The sequence below is a fragment of the Numida meleagris genome, chromosome 13 (assembly GCF_002078875.1).
Source record: "Numida meleagris isolate 19003 breed g44 Domestic line chromosome 13, NumMel1.0, whole genome shotgun sequence".
NCBI classification, from domain to species: domain Eukaryota; kingdom Metazoa; phylum Chordata; class Aves; order Galliformes; family Numididae; genus Numida; species Numida meleagris.
The window spans coordinates 10,231,486-10,246,674 of record NC_034421.1 but is presented as its reverse complement, the minus strand read 5'-3'; the positions used below and the strand labels follow the sequence as shown (position 1 = coordinate 10,246,674).

At 43.8% G+C, this 15,189-nt stretch overlaps 2 long non-coding RNA genes across 3 annotated transcripts; one reads left to right on the top strand and one right to left on the bottom strand.

Annotated features, from left to right (window-relative positions):
* LOC110405701 lies at positions 5,971–11,192 on the top strand. Of its 2 annotated transcripts, none has more exons than XR_002443075.1 (3): positions 5,971–6,207; positions 8,773–9,577; positions 11,027–11,191. It is a non-coding gene; the product is annotated as an uncharacterized LOC110405701 (long non-coding RNA). The 2 variants fall into 2 exon arrangements; XR_002443076.1 differs by lacking the exon at positions 5,971–6,207 and adding an exon at positions 7,121–7,335 and having other exon boundaries at positions 11,027–11,192.
* Positions 11,210–14,893, bottom strand: LOC110405702. Its single transcript, XR_002443077.1, has 3 exons — positions 14,312–14,893; positions 13,559–13,741; positions 11,210–13,003 (listed from the first exon to the last, which is right to left on the bottom strand). It is a non-coding gene; the product is annotated as an uncharacterized LOC110405702 (long non-coding RNA).

Here is a 15,189-nt window from a genome sequence, read left to right as displayed (position 1 = left end):
AAATTGTCTCAAGTTCACAATGAAAGTCATGAATAAACCAAGCATACTCACTTCTGCATGGTACAGTAGTGTCACCTAGATCTGTTACAAAAGGCAGTTAGAGAGTAAATGTTTTTGAGTAGGTAAGCAGATTGCCTATGATATATATATATGCCAGATATCCTATGAACTTGTGACCAGTGATGCTGCTTTCATAGTTCAAGCTGCAGCATCTGGGGACTTAGGAACACTAGGCTGTATTTTCCTTGGCTTATGATGGGAGTGTGTTGGGGAAATGCACAAGGATATGACCTTGTGAAATCACCAATGAGATCAGTAAGAATACGGTTTGTAGAAAGTCAAGAACTTCAGTATGAAAAATGGCTGCTTAATAGACTGCACATAGGACAGCTTTTAATCATGTTTCAGAATATTTCATTCTTATGTTAAGGTTGGGGTATGTATTTGTGTAATCATGTAACACCACCTTGTCTGTCAGCAGCTCATGATGTTCCTCCAGCTCTGAAACTTGTAAGCCGTGAGAATTCTTCCTGCTATATCTTGCCCATCTATTGTCTTTTCATAAAGCATCACAGCAGAAGGTCCAGAGTATTTATATTAAGCTAGGTACTCTCAGAAACTTGTTTGAAGCTTCCATTGGGGTTTGGATAGGGTCACTGCCAGATCTTACCCATACAGCCTTGCCTACCTCAGCCTCACACAAAATGGTCAATTTTGAAAAGCCTGAAGGTCAGCATTTGTCACTCAATACATTGCTTGCTTTTTATGTTGAAAACTGTTTGAACCTAGCTTTCTCTTAAGGGAATTCTTTTGAGCCTTACCTGGAATGCAGCATGCAAGACTAGGGGTAACACTGGGAGAAAACACTGGGTTATCTGAATGATTCCTGATAGACAGATAACGACACCATTGGTAGCACTGCTGCTTTGCAAGTTGATGACCTTCTTTTTGACCGCTCCAAAACCGCAAACCTTTTATTTTTCAGAATGCCTTAGGTGTTCTTAGCTGTTTTCTGAAAGCTACTATGGTTTTTTTGAATATGATTAACATTAAAGCATTGAGGAGGGGATTTTGCCACAAGTTGACAACATGAATGTTCTTACCTGTTTCATGAAGTGCGTATCTGTTTCGTAAGGCGTGGTTGAAGGCATCTAATGCTATCTTCAGAAGTTTTCTAAAGTGTTTTTCACTACCCACTTCTAGAGAACAGTAGTGAATGTCTGCCAGTAATTTTTGTCTAAGGGAACCACAGTATTATATATAACTTCTTATCTCCAAGCTTTTGTGCCAGAAAATCTCACACAAGTCCACTCTTTCGTGGCTTCATATAACGACTCTGGTGGAAGAGCAGCTGCCATCTTCAATGCAGGTATGCCGTTTTCTTCTCCTCAGAGAAGCTGTTGAAATTAACATGAATCACTAAAGGCGTGTTTCTCTTTGCTAAAATGAATTTGTCTTTGTTTGGCTTACATGTATTTTTCGGAGTTGGAAACTGCTGAAGATGCTCTGAGTATTCTAGCTGTAGGTTTGTGTGCCGCAAGATGACAGTGCAGTGGTGCAACTCAGCGAGATATTAGCATATTCCATATAAACTGATAATAGAATGGCCTAATTCTTCAGATAGTTTAGCTTGTGATCTTAATGCATGTTTGCAAGCAATGAACTGCTAGGCAAACCATCATAAGTCCCTGCAGGAAGCAGCCTGGTTTACTTGCCTCTCCTTGCTCTTAAATAGAGCTTTGCCCATGGTCTTACTAAAATTCAAATTTCCTTAGGTCTAGATGCGTTTTCCAAAATATGGACATTCTCCCCTGCAGAACGTTTCCAGACAAATGGGTTCAACACAATTAAATCACATAGTCTGGCTATAAAATATTTTTGTTAGAAGCTAAATAAAGCTTAGCTTTGGTGATGCCCATTAATTCCTTCAGGGCTACTTTTCAGTTTGCTTTTTTTTAGCATACATGCGAGCTGTGTGTGCATCTACATGATGTTCTCTGCTCATTACTATGGCTCATTTTGACTTCTTTTATGTGAGGAGTTTCCTCTTGGGCCAAAATACATTCTGATTTGTGAGGAAAAGTGCTACTAAATGCGTAGAAATCTCTAGAAAGTGTTTGCACTTGGTGTTATATTTCCTTTAAATGGACATAGAGGACTTTGAGCTCTCCAACCCTGGAGATGTTCTTGACTCAACCAGACCAGGCTCAGAGCACCCTGCCTCTTGCTGGACCTGCTCTGAGCATGCATTGCCCTGGAATAAAGGAGCAAACCCAGGCTGAGTTGTGAAGCTGCCTCCGCGTGGTGGGTGTTTGCAACGAGTCTTCTGTGTCATAGATGAAACATCAGCCTCCAAAGGGCAGGAGAGCACCTGCCAGAGCTTGGTTTTGATGAGGCACAAAAATGGGTAGTTTTCTAGGAGGTGATATTCTAATTAGAAGTAGATAAGTGCTTTTATGTCAAAGCCAAACTGCCAATAATGTTCCGGGGGACTGGTAATTGATATTGTGAAATTTGTAATAAAAACACATTTGTTAGCTTCTGGTATTTGTTTTGATGTGATCTGCTACAGGGAAAGCAGGATACGAAAATGAAATTGTCTAAGAAATCAGATAATCATTTAAAGCTGTAACTTGTAGTTACATCTGTTGCTCATGATTTATTGGTGACAGCTGGTGAATTTGCATCAGTTATAAAGGCCTAAAACCTAGTTTGGTAGATGTGATCTGTCCTAAAGACTCAGAAAAGTATCAGGTGAACTAATGTCGTCTTAAAATATTTCCTTACAGACCCGTGATTTTGCCTGGAAAGTAGAAGCTGGATTCATTTTGTTCCTGTCTAAGGTCTCCAGAAATTCACCTTTTCGTTGCTGATGCAGTGCCTGGATGTGTTGGCTATAAACTCCAATGCCTGAAACTGCATTGTGTCAACCCACCATGTTGCCTTTCTGAGTTGACTCAAATTGCTAAATGACTTCTTTTGATCTCACCATTTACCTGTGCGTGTACATTTCAGATGCTACTGTTAACTTCAAGTTTTGTCCATGTTTTGCAGCTATCTTGACACAACTGTTGTGAATAAAGATGCCAGAAAGTTGAAATCAGGCTCCCCCAGACTGCACAGTCATAAACTTGCCTCATGCAATGCCCCAGGCCAGCCTTGTGGTAGTGGCATCAGTGTGGGACTAGGAGGCCTCACAGAGACTCCAAGATGGTACAAACAGCAGGAGTCTTGAGGAATGTAAGAAATGTGATGGGAAGGAGGTGGTAAAGGATCTTGGGCAGGTAAAGTGAACTTGCCCACTTGCTTTTATAGCCCTCAACTGCAATAACTCCTTGGATTGCTTCAGTATTGGCTGTACTGGCGAACTAATGATTTGGGTGACTTGAAAAACTAATTTTTATAACTGCTTACTTGCTGTGTCACTTAGAGCTCAACAAAATAAATCACATATCTCAGTGAAGGCACGCTGCACTGTTAAGGAGAAGAATCCTTTCTCTTTAAGCCAAAGTTTGGCAAGTTACGTAGGTTCAGTGGAGAAGTCTGTTTTAAAGCATTGCAGAGAGGTTTCACAGTGCTGATGCTGATGCTTTAAATTGTCTCAGTTTCTCAAAGCTTTAAAAGGACTGTGAAGAGCCACTGGGATTACTTAACCACCATGCCCAGTTCCTTTACCCAATTTGAAAACCAGTCACTCAGCAAGCAAAAACAATCCCTCGAGTGACTCTTGCCAGTGATTTTGAAATGGTTCTTTGTAAAGCAAAATGTCTGAGGTTACACCAGTTAGCTGGGAGGCAGGAAGATGACATTGGAACATAGCTCTAAAAACTGATGATGTGCTCTTGCTGCACTGAGAATCTCTTTGCTTGCAGGAGAAAAAAACACAACATGTACTGACTAGGAAAATGAAGTTTAGGCCTGAGGAATAAGTATCTGTATTGCAGATTGGGTGTCTGTTGTTCATTGGCTGTGGTGCAGGGCAAAGTGGCAGGAGTGCTTTGCTGCAGGCTTCCGGGAACAATGGGAAACTTGTCAGATGTCTGGAGAAGAAAGTCCAGCTCCCAGTGCCCTAGTGCTCCTTGGGGAGCAGATGCAAGTGAAGTCTACAATAGTTTTCTGCAAAGACTGATGTTTGGTAATGGATGAAGCCTGGGTATGCAAGGAATTACAAGGTGTAATTCATCAGAAACGAAGGAAAACAAGAAGTGACATTATACAAGAAGATTTTGTGCCATTTCACCCTGGCTTGTATGGCTGTAACTGATTGCATTTATTAACATGATAACCAAACAGAACTGGAAAGAGAGGGCTTAGTCAAACCCTAATACTTTAATTCCATTACCAGCTCTTCAACATATCTGACATGCACTTGGGTAGGTATGAATAAAGATCTCTTGAAAGAATACAAAAAGGGCAACCAGAGGCCACCACCTTCAAGCATTATCTGTAAACACAGTTTGTCAGAGCATTCCAGCTGGCAACCTCTAGGTAAGCTCACTGTGATCTCAGATAAAACTACTGCTGAGCAGAGCCAGATCTTTGGCGGCTTTATGGCACTGGGCCCATTTCCACTGCTTGGGAGTATGAATCAGAGGAGCTTCTTCATGGGGCAAAGGCTTGTAGCAGGTTGGCAGCATGAAAGAAGAGGGGCAAGCCTTCCAGTGATGGGCAGACTGCATTCATGGTGTGCAAGAAGAGAGGAGGAGGAGAAAATCCACAATGTGCCCTGTAAATCCCATAATGGTGGAGCCCCTGATGTTTCAGGAGCCACATGCTGGTGCACTCCCCACAACTCTGCAGCGATCTGGCTGCTACCTTTCTTGGGAGCAATCCTAAGCTCCAGCTGTTAACTGTTAGATGTAGAGACTGACTACTAGGGAGTCCAAACTACTCATTCTGCACCTTTCAGCCCTAGTTTCTGAAGAGAATGCATAAAAAATACAGCTTAAAGCAGCATGAATCCCAACATCAACTATCAGAGAAAAGATGAGATGGCATGAACGGCCCAAGGTGCAGGGAAGAAACTCTGGCTCTCCTGAGCTCTGAAGGAATTTTGTTGCTTGTTTCCTGTTTTAACCCAGATTTTGTGTCATCCAGCAGGTTGTGCCAATAGCTGTGCTGCCCTGTGTGGTGGCAGGACTTGGGTTCGCATCCTTCAGCTATGAGTTTGCTTCCTAACGATGCTTTTGCCTTCTATTGCATCATTTTTTCTCCTCCATACAACTGCTGTGGGACTGATGCTGCTTTAGTAGATGAACTTAAGAATATTAGAAGAAAGAACTATGGACAGAAAAGCTCTCTTGAATTCAGGAGCTGTATTTACATCCTTGGAAGAGAGCTGCGTTGTCATCTGTCCTTTCTGAAGATCAAAATGTATCTTGACAGATGGCTTTCCTACTTTCTCAGTGGCTGATGGCGACTTTGCAGGCCCTTGGTACTGAAACTGTCACTTTTTGTTAATCTTGCACGTTTCATACATTTAATCTTTCAAATAAATCAGTAGTGTCGTTGTAATCTCCATAATCAGAATGCTATTATACAAAAGTAACTCTTGCATATCCAGCTCAAAATTAACTCTTCTAAGACAGCTGTAAAATACAGGATGATATGGCCAAGATAGTGCTTTTCAGTTAATTTGGTTTTCCTAGAGGAAAACCAGGGATCAATTAACCATGCTTTCCACTTCACATAATGACACTTAGTATGTTGCAAATTACACAACATTCTTTGCTATCCTTTTTTTTTTCCTTTCAATTTTATTTCTATACAGCACAAGACCAAGAAGTGCAAGAAGGGGAAAAAGAAGTCAGTATTAACTGATGGTAAAATACTAATGCTTCTTCAGAATGGGAGGTGGAACAAACTGTGCTTTTCTCCTACACGGCCCCAGGCCTGGAGAAATATATTCCCAGGAACGAGGCACAGCTGTGATCCCTCATGGCAGCACAGGATCTGCAGGTGAGGCTGGGGAGTGGAGTGAAAGGCAAGAGCAGTCATGGAGAGGAGAAATATCCAACGTGAGTTAGCAGGTGTCATCATCCTCCATTTTAGAGGAGGGGGCTGTCTGCATACCCAGAGAGCCACGACCTGCCTGGTTTATGGAAGACCCCCATTACCGTTCCTTACCCCTGCAGGTCTCTGCCGGTGGCATTGCACCTGGGAGCTCCCCTAGCCCAGTATGTTGGCTGACATAAGGCATCTTTGCAGGTAAATAAGATGGAATCCCCTTTAACTTTATTATCCCTTTACCCACAGGTTCACCCCCTTCGTTACACAAAGGCGGTACCTTTATGTTGTGTTTATGGCTGTTCCCTCAGCGCACTGCTCCTGCAAAGCTGCCCCTGTGTGCAGCCCAGCAGTGTCATCATAGCTCTCATTTATGCCAAGCGTTAGGAAATACCTTGGCTCTTACCTCACGCCTTTTGCTCGGGCTTCCAGATTTCGGCCGTTAAAGATGGAGGCGTTCGGGTAGGATTTGCACGCGCATTGCGAGCAGACTCATGGCGGCACAGCGCGGGCCGCGTGCACCGGAGCGGGAAGGGGCCCGAGATGGGCGTTGAGGCGCATTCCTTGAATTGTGCTGCCATCTAGGGTGTGAGCCTGCAAAGACTGCTCCGCAGACGCCAGCATCCACATTCTCCACATACTTTCCGCAGGGTTTTCCAGAGTGTTTGCTCCCCGGGCAGGGGGGGGGAGTACTGCCAGGCTGCGGCCCACCTGGGCACGGCAGGGCCTGGGGTCAGACGCGCACCCGTGGTGTACAAGATAGCACCGCAGGGGAAGAGCTGTGTGGTGGCTGGGGGTTAGCGTGGTGTTGGGGGGAGAGGAACTGGTTCTTGGCTCTGCTGGTGGCTGTGGGGTCAGCACAGTCAAGCCCTGAGCTCAAGTTGGCCTTTACACGCACTCAGGCACATGCAGTTGTTTTTACAAGTACCTGTGCAGCTTGTTGTGGTTGGTGGAAGACACTAGACTCTGTTTACATAACGGGCTAAGGCCCTCATGACACATGCTAAATTCTGCTAAGCAGCTCTGGGGGCGTGTTTGTGCACCTTACAAAATTATTTTGTTTGCTTTTGCGTGTGAAACAACGTTCCCCCCCCCCCCCTTTCTTTTTTTCACTTTTTGTGTAGATCCAGGAAGTTTTTACACGTACTTAGGGAAAACCCGAGCCAAAGCCTGGCTGCACACCAATTTCTGCCTGGGCTTGGGAGCATGGTTAGGGAACAGATGTTCAGTTCAGCCTGAAATCCTGTGCTTGGAATCTGCACTAATGGCTCCGACCCCACATCAAGGACATCAAAGAAAAGGAATTTTTTTTGTTCAGTTCCAGTTCAGGTATGACTGAAATTGTTTTCCAGAATGCTTTCCACAGACTTTATGTTTGTAAAGCTCAACAAAAGAGCCCCTCACTTTTTCTGCTTTAAACTTGAGCCTGTTGAAGTTTACTAAAGCTGTGTGAGTTTGCCCTAAGCTTATCTTCGTGTATGAGTTAAAGACTTCAGTAAATCCAGCTGGTATTTTACCCCGAGCTTGAATTCCTGGTTAAATGAATTTACATATAGTCTTAAATTATTCCTAGCTGGCTTTCTCAATCAGAGCCAGATGAAGAGTGGCTGCTGGGGCTGTTTTGTGATCTCTTGATACAGACGAAATAAGCACCTAATAGCTACAGTATCTATTGTAACTCTTCCGCCGTTACATTACTGTGATCTTCCTGATTGAAGTAACGGCTTCTGCAAAAGCATGTGTACTTTGGAATGGGAAATATATCTGCCCTAGAGAAGCATATTTTTAAACTGCCTCTTATTACTGCCGTAAATGGTTAAAAATAAAGCAAAGAATGTGCCACACCTTTGCTGTCAATCTGCATTCTATTCCTGCAGACCTCTTCCCCCTTGTACCCTCCTGCTAGTGCTTCCATACCTTGCTGGGAGTGGTTTGGAGCTGGGTGTTCTGGACAGCCCTATCAGTGGCTTTGCTCTTCTCTGTCCCAGCCACTAACCTCTCCAAAGGTTGGAGCAACTTCATCTCTTGGAAGCCCCTGTCTCTGTGTTGCACCGACAAGCCAGTGCCACAAGGGACAGTGAGGAGGAGGATCCTGTAATCCTGGATCTCCCTGTGCATGCAGGACTCCTGACTGGGTGGGATGGCTTGAGCAGCTCTGCATATTTAAAAATTTACTTGAAAAATCACTTTTGAAGTGATTTCAAGCAGTGTTAAGAGTGATAAGAACTTGAAAGAAAATATTTCCTCTGAAAGAAAGCAGAAGAATCTGCTCACCAAAAAGCCCTTCAGTTCACAGTTTCCTTAATTTTTAGTCCCACGTTTTTCCCTTGCCCTCAGAAGTTTGTGGCAGAATTTATGCTTTGCAGCCCTGAAGGTTTCTCCATTTTTAAGGTTTCTTGTTGGAGGTCTTTCCCCTCTCTGCAACACTTCTTGGAGTCCTGCAGTGCTCGTAGGTGGGTGGTTCTGTTGTTAGAGGAATGTCAAGTTGGCACTTCTTACTGTATGTTTTTTTTTTCTTCAGAATTATCTCAAAGGAATACTGTTAATGTAGTATTGATTTCAGCAACTTCACCTTTTTGTCTGTATTTGTTAATGTAGATGTAGTTATCAGGGATAATAATTATGTATTACAGTCTGAAATCTGCTGGAGAGCAATTAAATACTTCCTGCTTTCAGTTACTTTAGACACTAAGGCTGGCAAGTCTGGTATGAATACATTTTTGATTCCACAAATAAATATTATACATTGTGTTTTTATTTATACAGTCGGTAGAGTTATACCTTGAAGTGATGTTCCCTGGCTGTTAACGAGTGAAAAAGCAAGTGCTTTGCTGAAGAGGCTCTCTGAAGAGAGAACACAGAGGATGGAGTTGTCCCTGTGGTGGTGATGTTATAGTCCCAGCCATATCCCTCTTCTGAGCTGAACGCAGACACTGTTTCACTGGGACAACCATTGCCTAAAGCTGCCCTGAGCACGTGGACATGAGAAGTGGCTGGAAACCATGCTCCCAAGGCAGATGGAAGGAAAGTGTCAGCAGTGATTTCACTGGGAGAAGCAGCTCATTAGGCACAGACATCAGCTGTAAGTGGAAATTTCAGGAGAGACCTTTTGTGCTATAAATGATTCTAAAGTCCATTGGTTAAGTAATGTTTATGTACTACAGCGAATGACATTGCCATCCGCCTCCTCTGGTTTTAAGGAGAGTTGAGGGAAGAATTTCAAGAAAAAGGAGTTTTTTGCGGACCTTGTCAACAGTGCTTTGAATTTGCTTTGTGCTGGCTGATGTGGAGCTGCAGCGTGTCTCAGCTGCAGGGGATGTGCTCACCCTTAATGCCTGTTTTCAGCCCTCATTACCTCCTGAGAGGATGGCTCCATCCATGCCCTGGGTTATGCCCTGGCTGGTACCCTGTAGGTGACGCCTGTTCTTACAGCACATGAACCAGCTCAAGGAAGCTCCAAGTTCAACTGCTGCCATTTCAGTCCAGAAGATCCCAGCCTTCGTGTTTTTAATACAAGAAAAGATTTCCTCTGCCCAGTCTAACAGAAATTCACTTCAGTACATCAGTACAGGTAGGTTCCTTGACATACATCTTTCCCTTAATATTTTCCTTTAGGATTGATTTTTATCAGAATCCTGGCATTATTTCCCACTTGTACATATTTCTAGCATCCACAGACTGAGTATGGAAGTTTGTTGATGGTCTTTTCCAAAGAGGATTATTGTAGGTCTATTGGGGTTTACAGTAACATCTACAAACCATTGCTTCTTGACTCATTTTGGACTCCATCCAGCCCTGATTATAATAGACAAACACCTTTACTGACTTCTAAACTTAAATTCATTTTGGTGTGATGTCCTCCTTGTTTCCTAAGAACAGCTCTGCTTCTCCATGGGCTGTGAACTCCAGACCACGTCACTCCTGGAAAAAGACACTGCCTGTAAACAGGTTTATAGAAAGAAAGTGGCAGGAAATTTGATATCTGATAGCACAGCAGCTATATCTGTTACTTCTAACTGGCAGAGTACGAAGCAGAATTAATTTAAGCTGCCATACAGGTTACAATAACTAAAGGCAGGGAAAATAAGTAGAAATATTGCTGCCAATGTACTGGGACATATTTTGGCACAAAGTTTTGGCTCACCCTGTTAATTTTATGTGGTATGGCAGAGGAGAAATATAAAGAACAATATTTAATATCCTATTTATGGTTGCCCATCACTAATTCAACTGGCCTAGACGATTTCCAGAGGTCCCTTCTGGCCCCCACGTTTCTAATTCTAGAGGCTTTGTTCTTGCATTGTCCATTCCTGGTTGTTACTGGTGATGGTTAGAATAAGACTAAAGCTGAGAGAATGGCACAAGAGCCACTTTTAGAGGGCGAAACGCATCCAGCAGCTCACCTGAACCCTATGCTTAGGCTAGTCAAACTGCTCTGCTGGCAGCAATTTAGGTTTAGGAGACAGAGCATCCCCAGGAGAAGAGTGTGATTTCCAGCAGGTACAGCCTACCCTGACAGCCATGGGATGATTTTCCATTGTGGTGGTGGCAGCGGTATCCCCAAAGCCCTGTGCTGCCTGCAGTGTCTCAGCTAGCTCCTGTTTCATGCACAAGTCTGCTTGCAAGCTTGCTAAGGGTGAAATGTACTGAATATGTTCATGTTGCTTATCTTGCACGTTTTTTGCTCTCCATGTTTTTAGTTTATTAGTGTTGTCTTCATTAGCCTGCCTAATGATTTGCATGAATTTTCAGACTGATGAGAGTGAAACAAAACTATTACCTTGTTAATAAGGGGTGCAGAGGTGATGGTAAAGGAGAGGTACTGATTGATGTTTTTTTCATACAGTAATGAAAAAATCCATTATCTGCTCAGAAAACCTAGAAAAAGCTAATTAATTTGAAATATTTCTACTGACACAAAGTGCGTTGTCCATGCAAATGAGACAGTTTCTGCATTTCTTCTGTTAGTTTCAGCCAATGAACATGCAGCATTTTTACATTTCATCCCTCCCTCCCTTAGCCATCAGCTGGATGCGGCCTTGGCTACTGGAAAACCTGGGATTGTATTGACACGGTGGCACTGACTGTGACGTGAAAGAAGCAGGAACTTCTGAGGATAGAAGTACAGGTCAGTAACCAGAAAATCCTACTTGGTGGGAATATCTTCACTGCTTGGTTTGCATGGTAAGGCTGCTAATGTGCTCTAGATGTCAGACACTGCTGAAGCACTTACTCAGCTGAGTACATTTTGGGGGGCTTGGGGTTCCTTTTATTCATCTTCTGAGTTTTGAGCCATTAAGTATCATACTCCCAAGTGTTTCTCTCTAAGCATGAGAAACTGTTTATTGTAATAGCCCAGCATCTGAAATTTTTACATTTATAGCCATTAACACATGACTCCAGGCAGTGGTGATACAGAAGAATAAGTTCCCTCTGACATGTCAGTAACGGTTCCAATCTTCCACCTGCTGTAATTTTTGTCCATCCTAAGGCATTGAGGAGCTTTGTCTCTGGGAATAATCCCCTCTTCCAACGTAGAACAGGTTTGCTGCTTGTTCTTTTGACTCCCTCAGCTGCTTTAGCATGAGTGATAATATTAGACCAGAAAGTAACTTTGTCAGAGCTCTCTGTGGGGAAATCCTCAGGATAGAGGTCAAATGAGTTGTTGGGAAACATTTTATAGCATTGCCAATGCTTTTGCTGCTGTGGTAAACTGAGGATGAGTCTGTGCTGTTATCACTAAGGAATGATGTGATAAGTCTGAAAGACAGTCCCGGTATAAAGGGAGCACAGGCCTGCCAGCACACTTCCCTTTGCTTCAGTTTCCTCCCGAATGATAGTTTTGTGAATATACTTGGCAATGGCTGGAATTAAGTTACAGCCACAGAAAGTGTAATCAAATGTCACTGAAGGTGTGCTTTGGAAAGAAGATCCAAGCCTGCTGTGCTGAATGGAATTAGTTTGTGAATTATTTCTTCTGAAATGGCCCAATGCAAGCGTTAATTTCTTAGGACTGTGATGGAGAGGACACAATGCCCAAGTAAGTTCTGCCACATTCTTGTGTTTCCTTTAGCTGCTTTTTATTACTCTGTAGCAGATGTCAGGCTATGCTTGGGAATATTTTCCACCAGCCTCCAAACACATGCAAGCATGTCGTGAAACGAACAGGGAGAGCTGGTGCACACTGAACAGGAGAGGGCACTGGCACTCCAGCAGTTGTGCAGGGCTCAGCACCCTGCTGTGGCCACGCTCCCTGCAGTCACATCACCCCTTGCTTGCAGAACAAGCACCCAAGGTTTGATTTACTGCATCTCAGCGCGTACTGTCTTCATCTCACATTCTTAATATAAGGAAAGAGCCTAAAAGACGGGAGTGAATGAACTGCATTTCTTGTCTTTCTCTCTCTCGAGGTAGGGAAAGCAAAGGGTTGGGGCTAATTTGTACCAGCTGAGAATTTGCCCTTTTCTATTTTTCGTTTGCAAATTCATCTCTGGATGTCTATTGGTATGGCTCCTATGAGGTTTTTTTTTTTTTTTTTAAACTCTGCCTTAGAGTGTCTCTAGTTAGCACCTACATTAAGCACTTAATACGGAAGCTTAGGTGACATTCATGTTTTCCAGTGGAACCTCAGGCTATCACTGTTTCTCCTCAGGTTGTAAAGGTGTGCAGCACTTCACCCTGCGAGGCAACACCTTCTGCTTCTCCACCCTTCAGCCACCAGAAAATACAAAACACTGAATTTCCTTCCCTCTTCCCAGCATTAATGATCAATGTGCTGCAGAGCAATTAGCACATGGCCCCTAACCAGCAGGCAGGGAGTCCTTGGCCAGGCTGTGTCCCTCTGGCTGCTGTCCCACCGTCTGCCAGCTCCACTGGTGATGCTGGTGAAGGGCTCCCTGCCCTGAGTCAAAACACTGGGCACAATCCTCTTTTTCCATAATTTCCATAATTTCTTAATTTTCAACTCTTGGTCTTCTGCTCTGCACATGTAAAGGGCCTGTAGGGTCAGAAAAGAACAAGTTCTATTTGGTTTTCACTCTAATACATCTTAATTAGTCCAAAAGAAAAGCTCTAGTGAAGCTGTCAGCATAATTATGGACTGGGATAGCCCTCTATCTCAGCCTGAAGCTTGCAAGGAGGTCTGACAGTGAACTAATGCCAGTACGTTCCTTCAGCTTCTCATCAATCAAGGGAGAGAGTGTTTTGAACCTAGATCCTGCCTCTCAGCTCCTTGGTCCAATCAAAGTGTGGCAGAGGGATAGGAAACAAGGCAGAGGTGGGAGAAACCGGTTTGTTTCTCTACGAAGTCGCTTTGAAATCTGTTTCTGCACTACATGAAGGTATACAGACAGCAAACAAGAAAGGCTGTAATGATGGTCCAAAATGATTGTCCTTCTGGAGCAGCCTGTCTTCTAAATATGATCTCTTTATGGGAGGCATTGTTTGGCTATTTCATTGCTGCTTAGTTTAAATGATTAATGTCAGGCTGGGTTTTGATACGGACCCACAAGCCTCACTGAACTTTGTGGCATCACCTTAAGCTCAGGCTCACCTAAACCAGAAGGCACCCCCGGTCAGCCAAGGCCCGCCCAGATCCTGCACAAGTGTGTTGGAAAGGTCACTGCATTTCCTGTGGTGTTCTTGATGGGCCGTGGACCCACTGGCACTTCTGTAGGTATTCATCATTTCATCACTCTCAATATGCTTCTGTTTGTTTCAAGGGCACGGTGGTCACCTGGGGACAGTAAGAGAGTTCAGCTGTGGGTGGAAGGGGAGGGCTCTGCATGTTCTGACTCATCCGGTGCATCCACTATTTTTTTTTCCATTCATGAGATAGGCAATGTCTAGTTAGTCTTCAACTGCTTGTAGAGCCCATCCCTTCTATATCTCTTCATTCTCAAATATTTGCACATATGCAAAAAGCTTATTAACTTGCAGGACCTCATTAAGGTTCAGTTGTGCCAATCCATGTGCCTCATCTAATGAAGGTCTGCCTGGAATTCCAGCCTCAGGATGGTCCTGATTCAGTGCCTCTCTGAAACAGGTGAACCCTTGAAGCCTTAGAAAAAAACAAGGACATAAAATATTTCTCTTTGTGGATGCATAAATATTCAAATGCTAAACTAAAAGGGTTCTCGTTTCATTGTGCAAGCTGTTCGAGAGCATTGTTCATTCAGTCACAGGAGTATTTTAGTACTGGGAAAAAAAAAAAAAGCCCTGCCACAAAACATCTGCAGTCTGCAAAGATCTGTTCTGAAAAGCATCTTGTAGGCATTCTGCAATGAACCCCCAAAGGATTTATTACCTTCAGTTGGCTGACTCTCAGCAAATCCTCCTTCTGTCGTCTAGGTGGCACTCTGCAGTCTGAAAAGGCCTTTTGCAGATTAGTGTGGAGAGCAAAGTTTCTGCAATCACAGCAGAGAGCCTGGATCTTTACTTGTAATTTTGTTGAACTCTAGTTACTTGAATGGGCAGGAAAGGAAGGGGAGGAGAGATGGGGGGAAAGAAGTGACATCAATGGAATTTTTTAAGGGTTTGTGAGCTCTGTGAACTTAGGAAAAAAGAAAAGTCTTTTCTCCTGGATCAGGTACCTAGTCCCTTACCATTCCCCTGATACATGCTATAGATTTCAGACAGCTGCCTCACAGCGGACCTGCTTACCTCTTCCTTAAAGAACCATCTCCACTGCTCACACACCTATTTCTTGTCCTTGCAGGCTGTCCTCCTTCTGAAACTTTCTGATAGAGAATACTGGGCTCAGCCAACCTTGTTTGCTCTCCTCCCCAGTTCATGCAGCACAGCCTTCAAAGGCTTGTGAGCAAGGACAGGGGTGTAGAAAAATAGGCAAAGATGTACTCTGTGCATAATAGTTGTAGCAGAAATGCTAAGTCACAGTTTGAACCAGTGATTGAGCACCTGGTGGGAAGGCAGGGCCAGCCAGCCCAGGGGAGCTCAGGTGCATGCAATGCACCTGAGTGACCAGAAGGGGTGGAGCCAGGATCCACCCCTTCCCAGACCTCATGTAAGGGTTGGCAGTGGAAGTGAGGTTATCTTGCTGGGGATCCCTTCATATGTGAGGCCTTCCAAAGGTAAGCAGATTCTTTCCTTTGTTTCTGTGCCCAGGGCTGTTGCATTTGAGCAAGTCCTCACTTGCTGTAGCCTGGGACCTTGTTACTCTGCTAT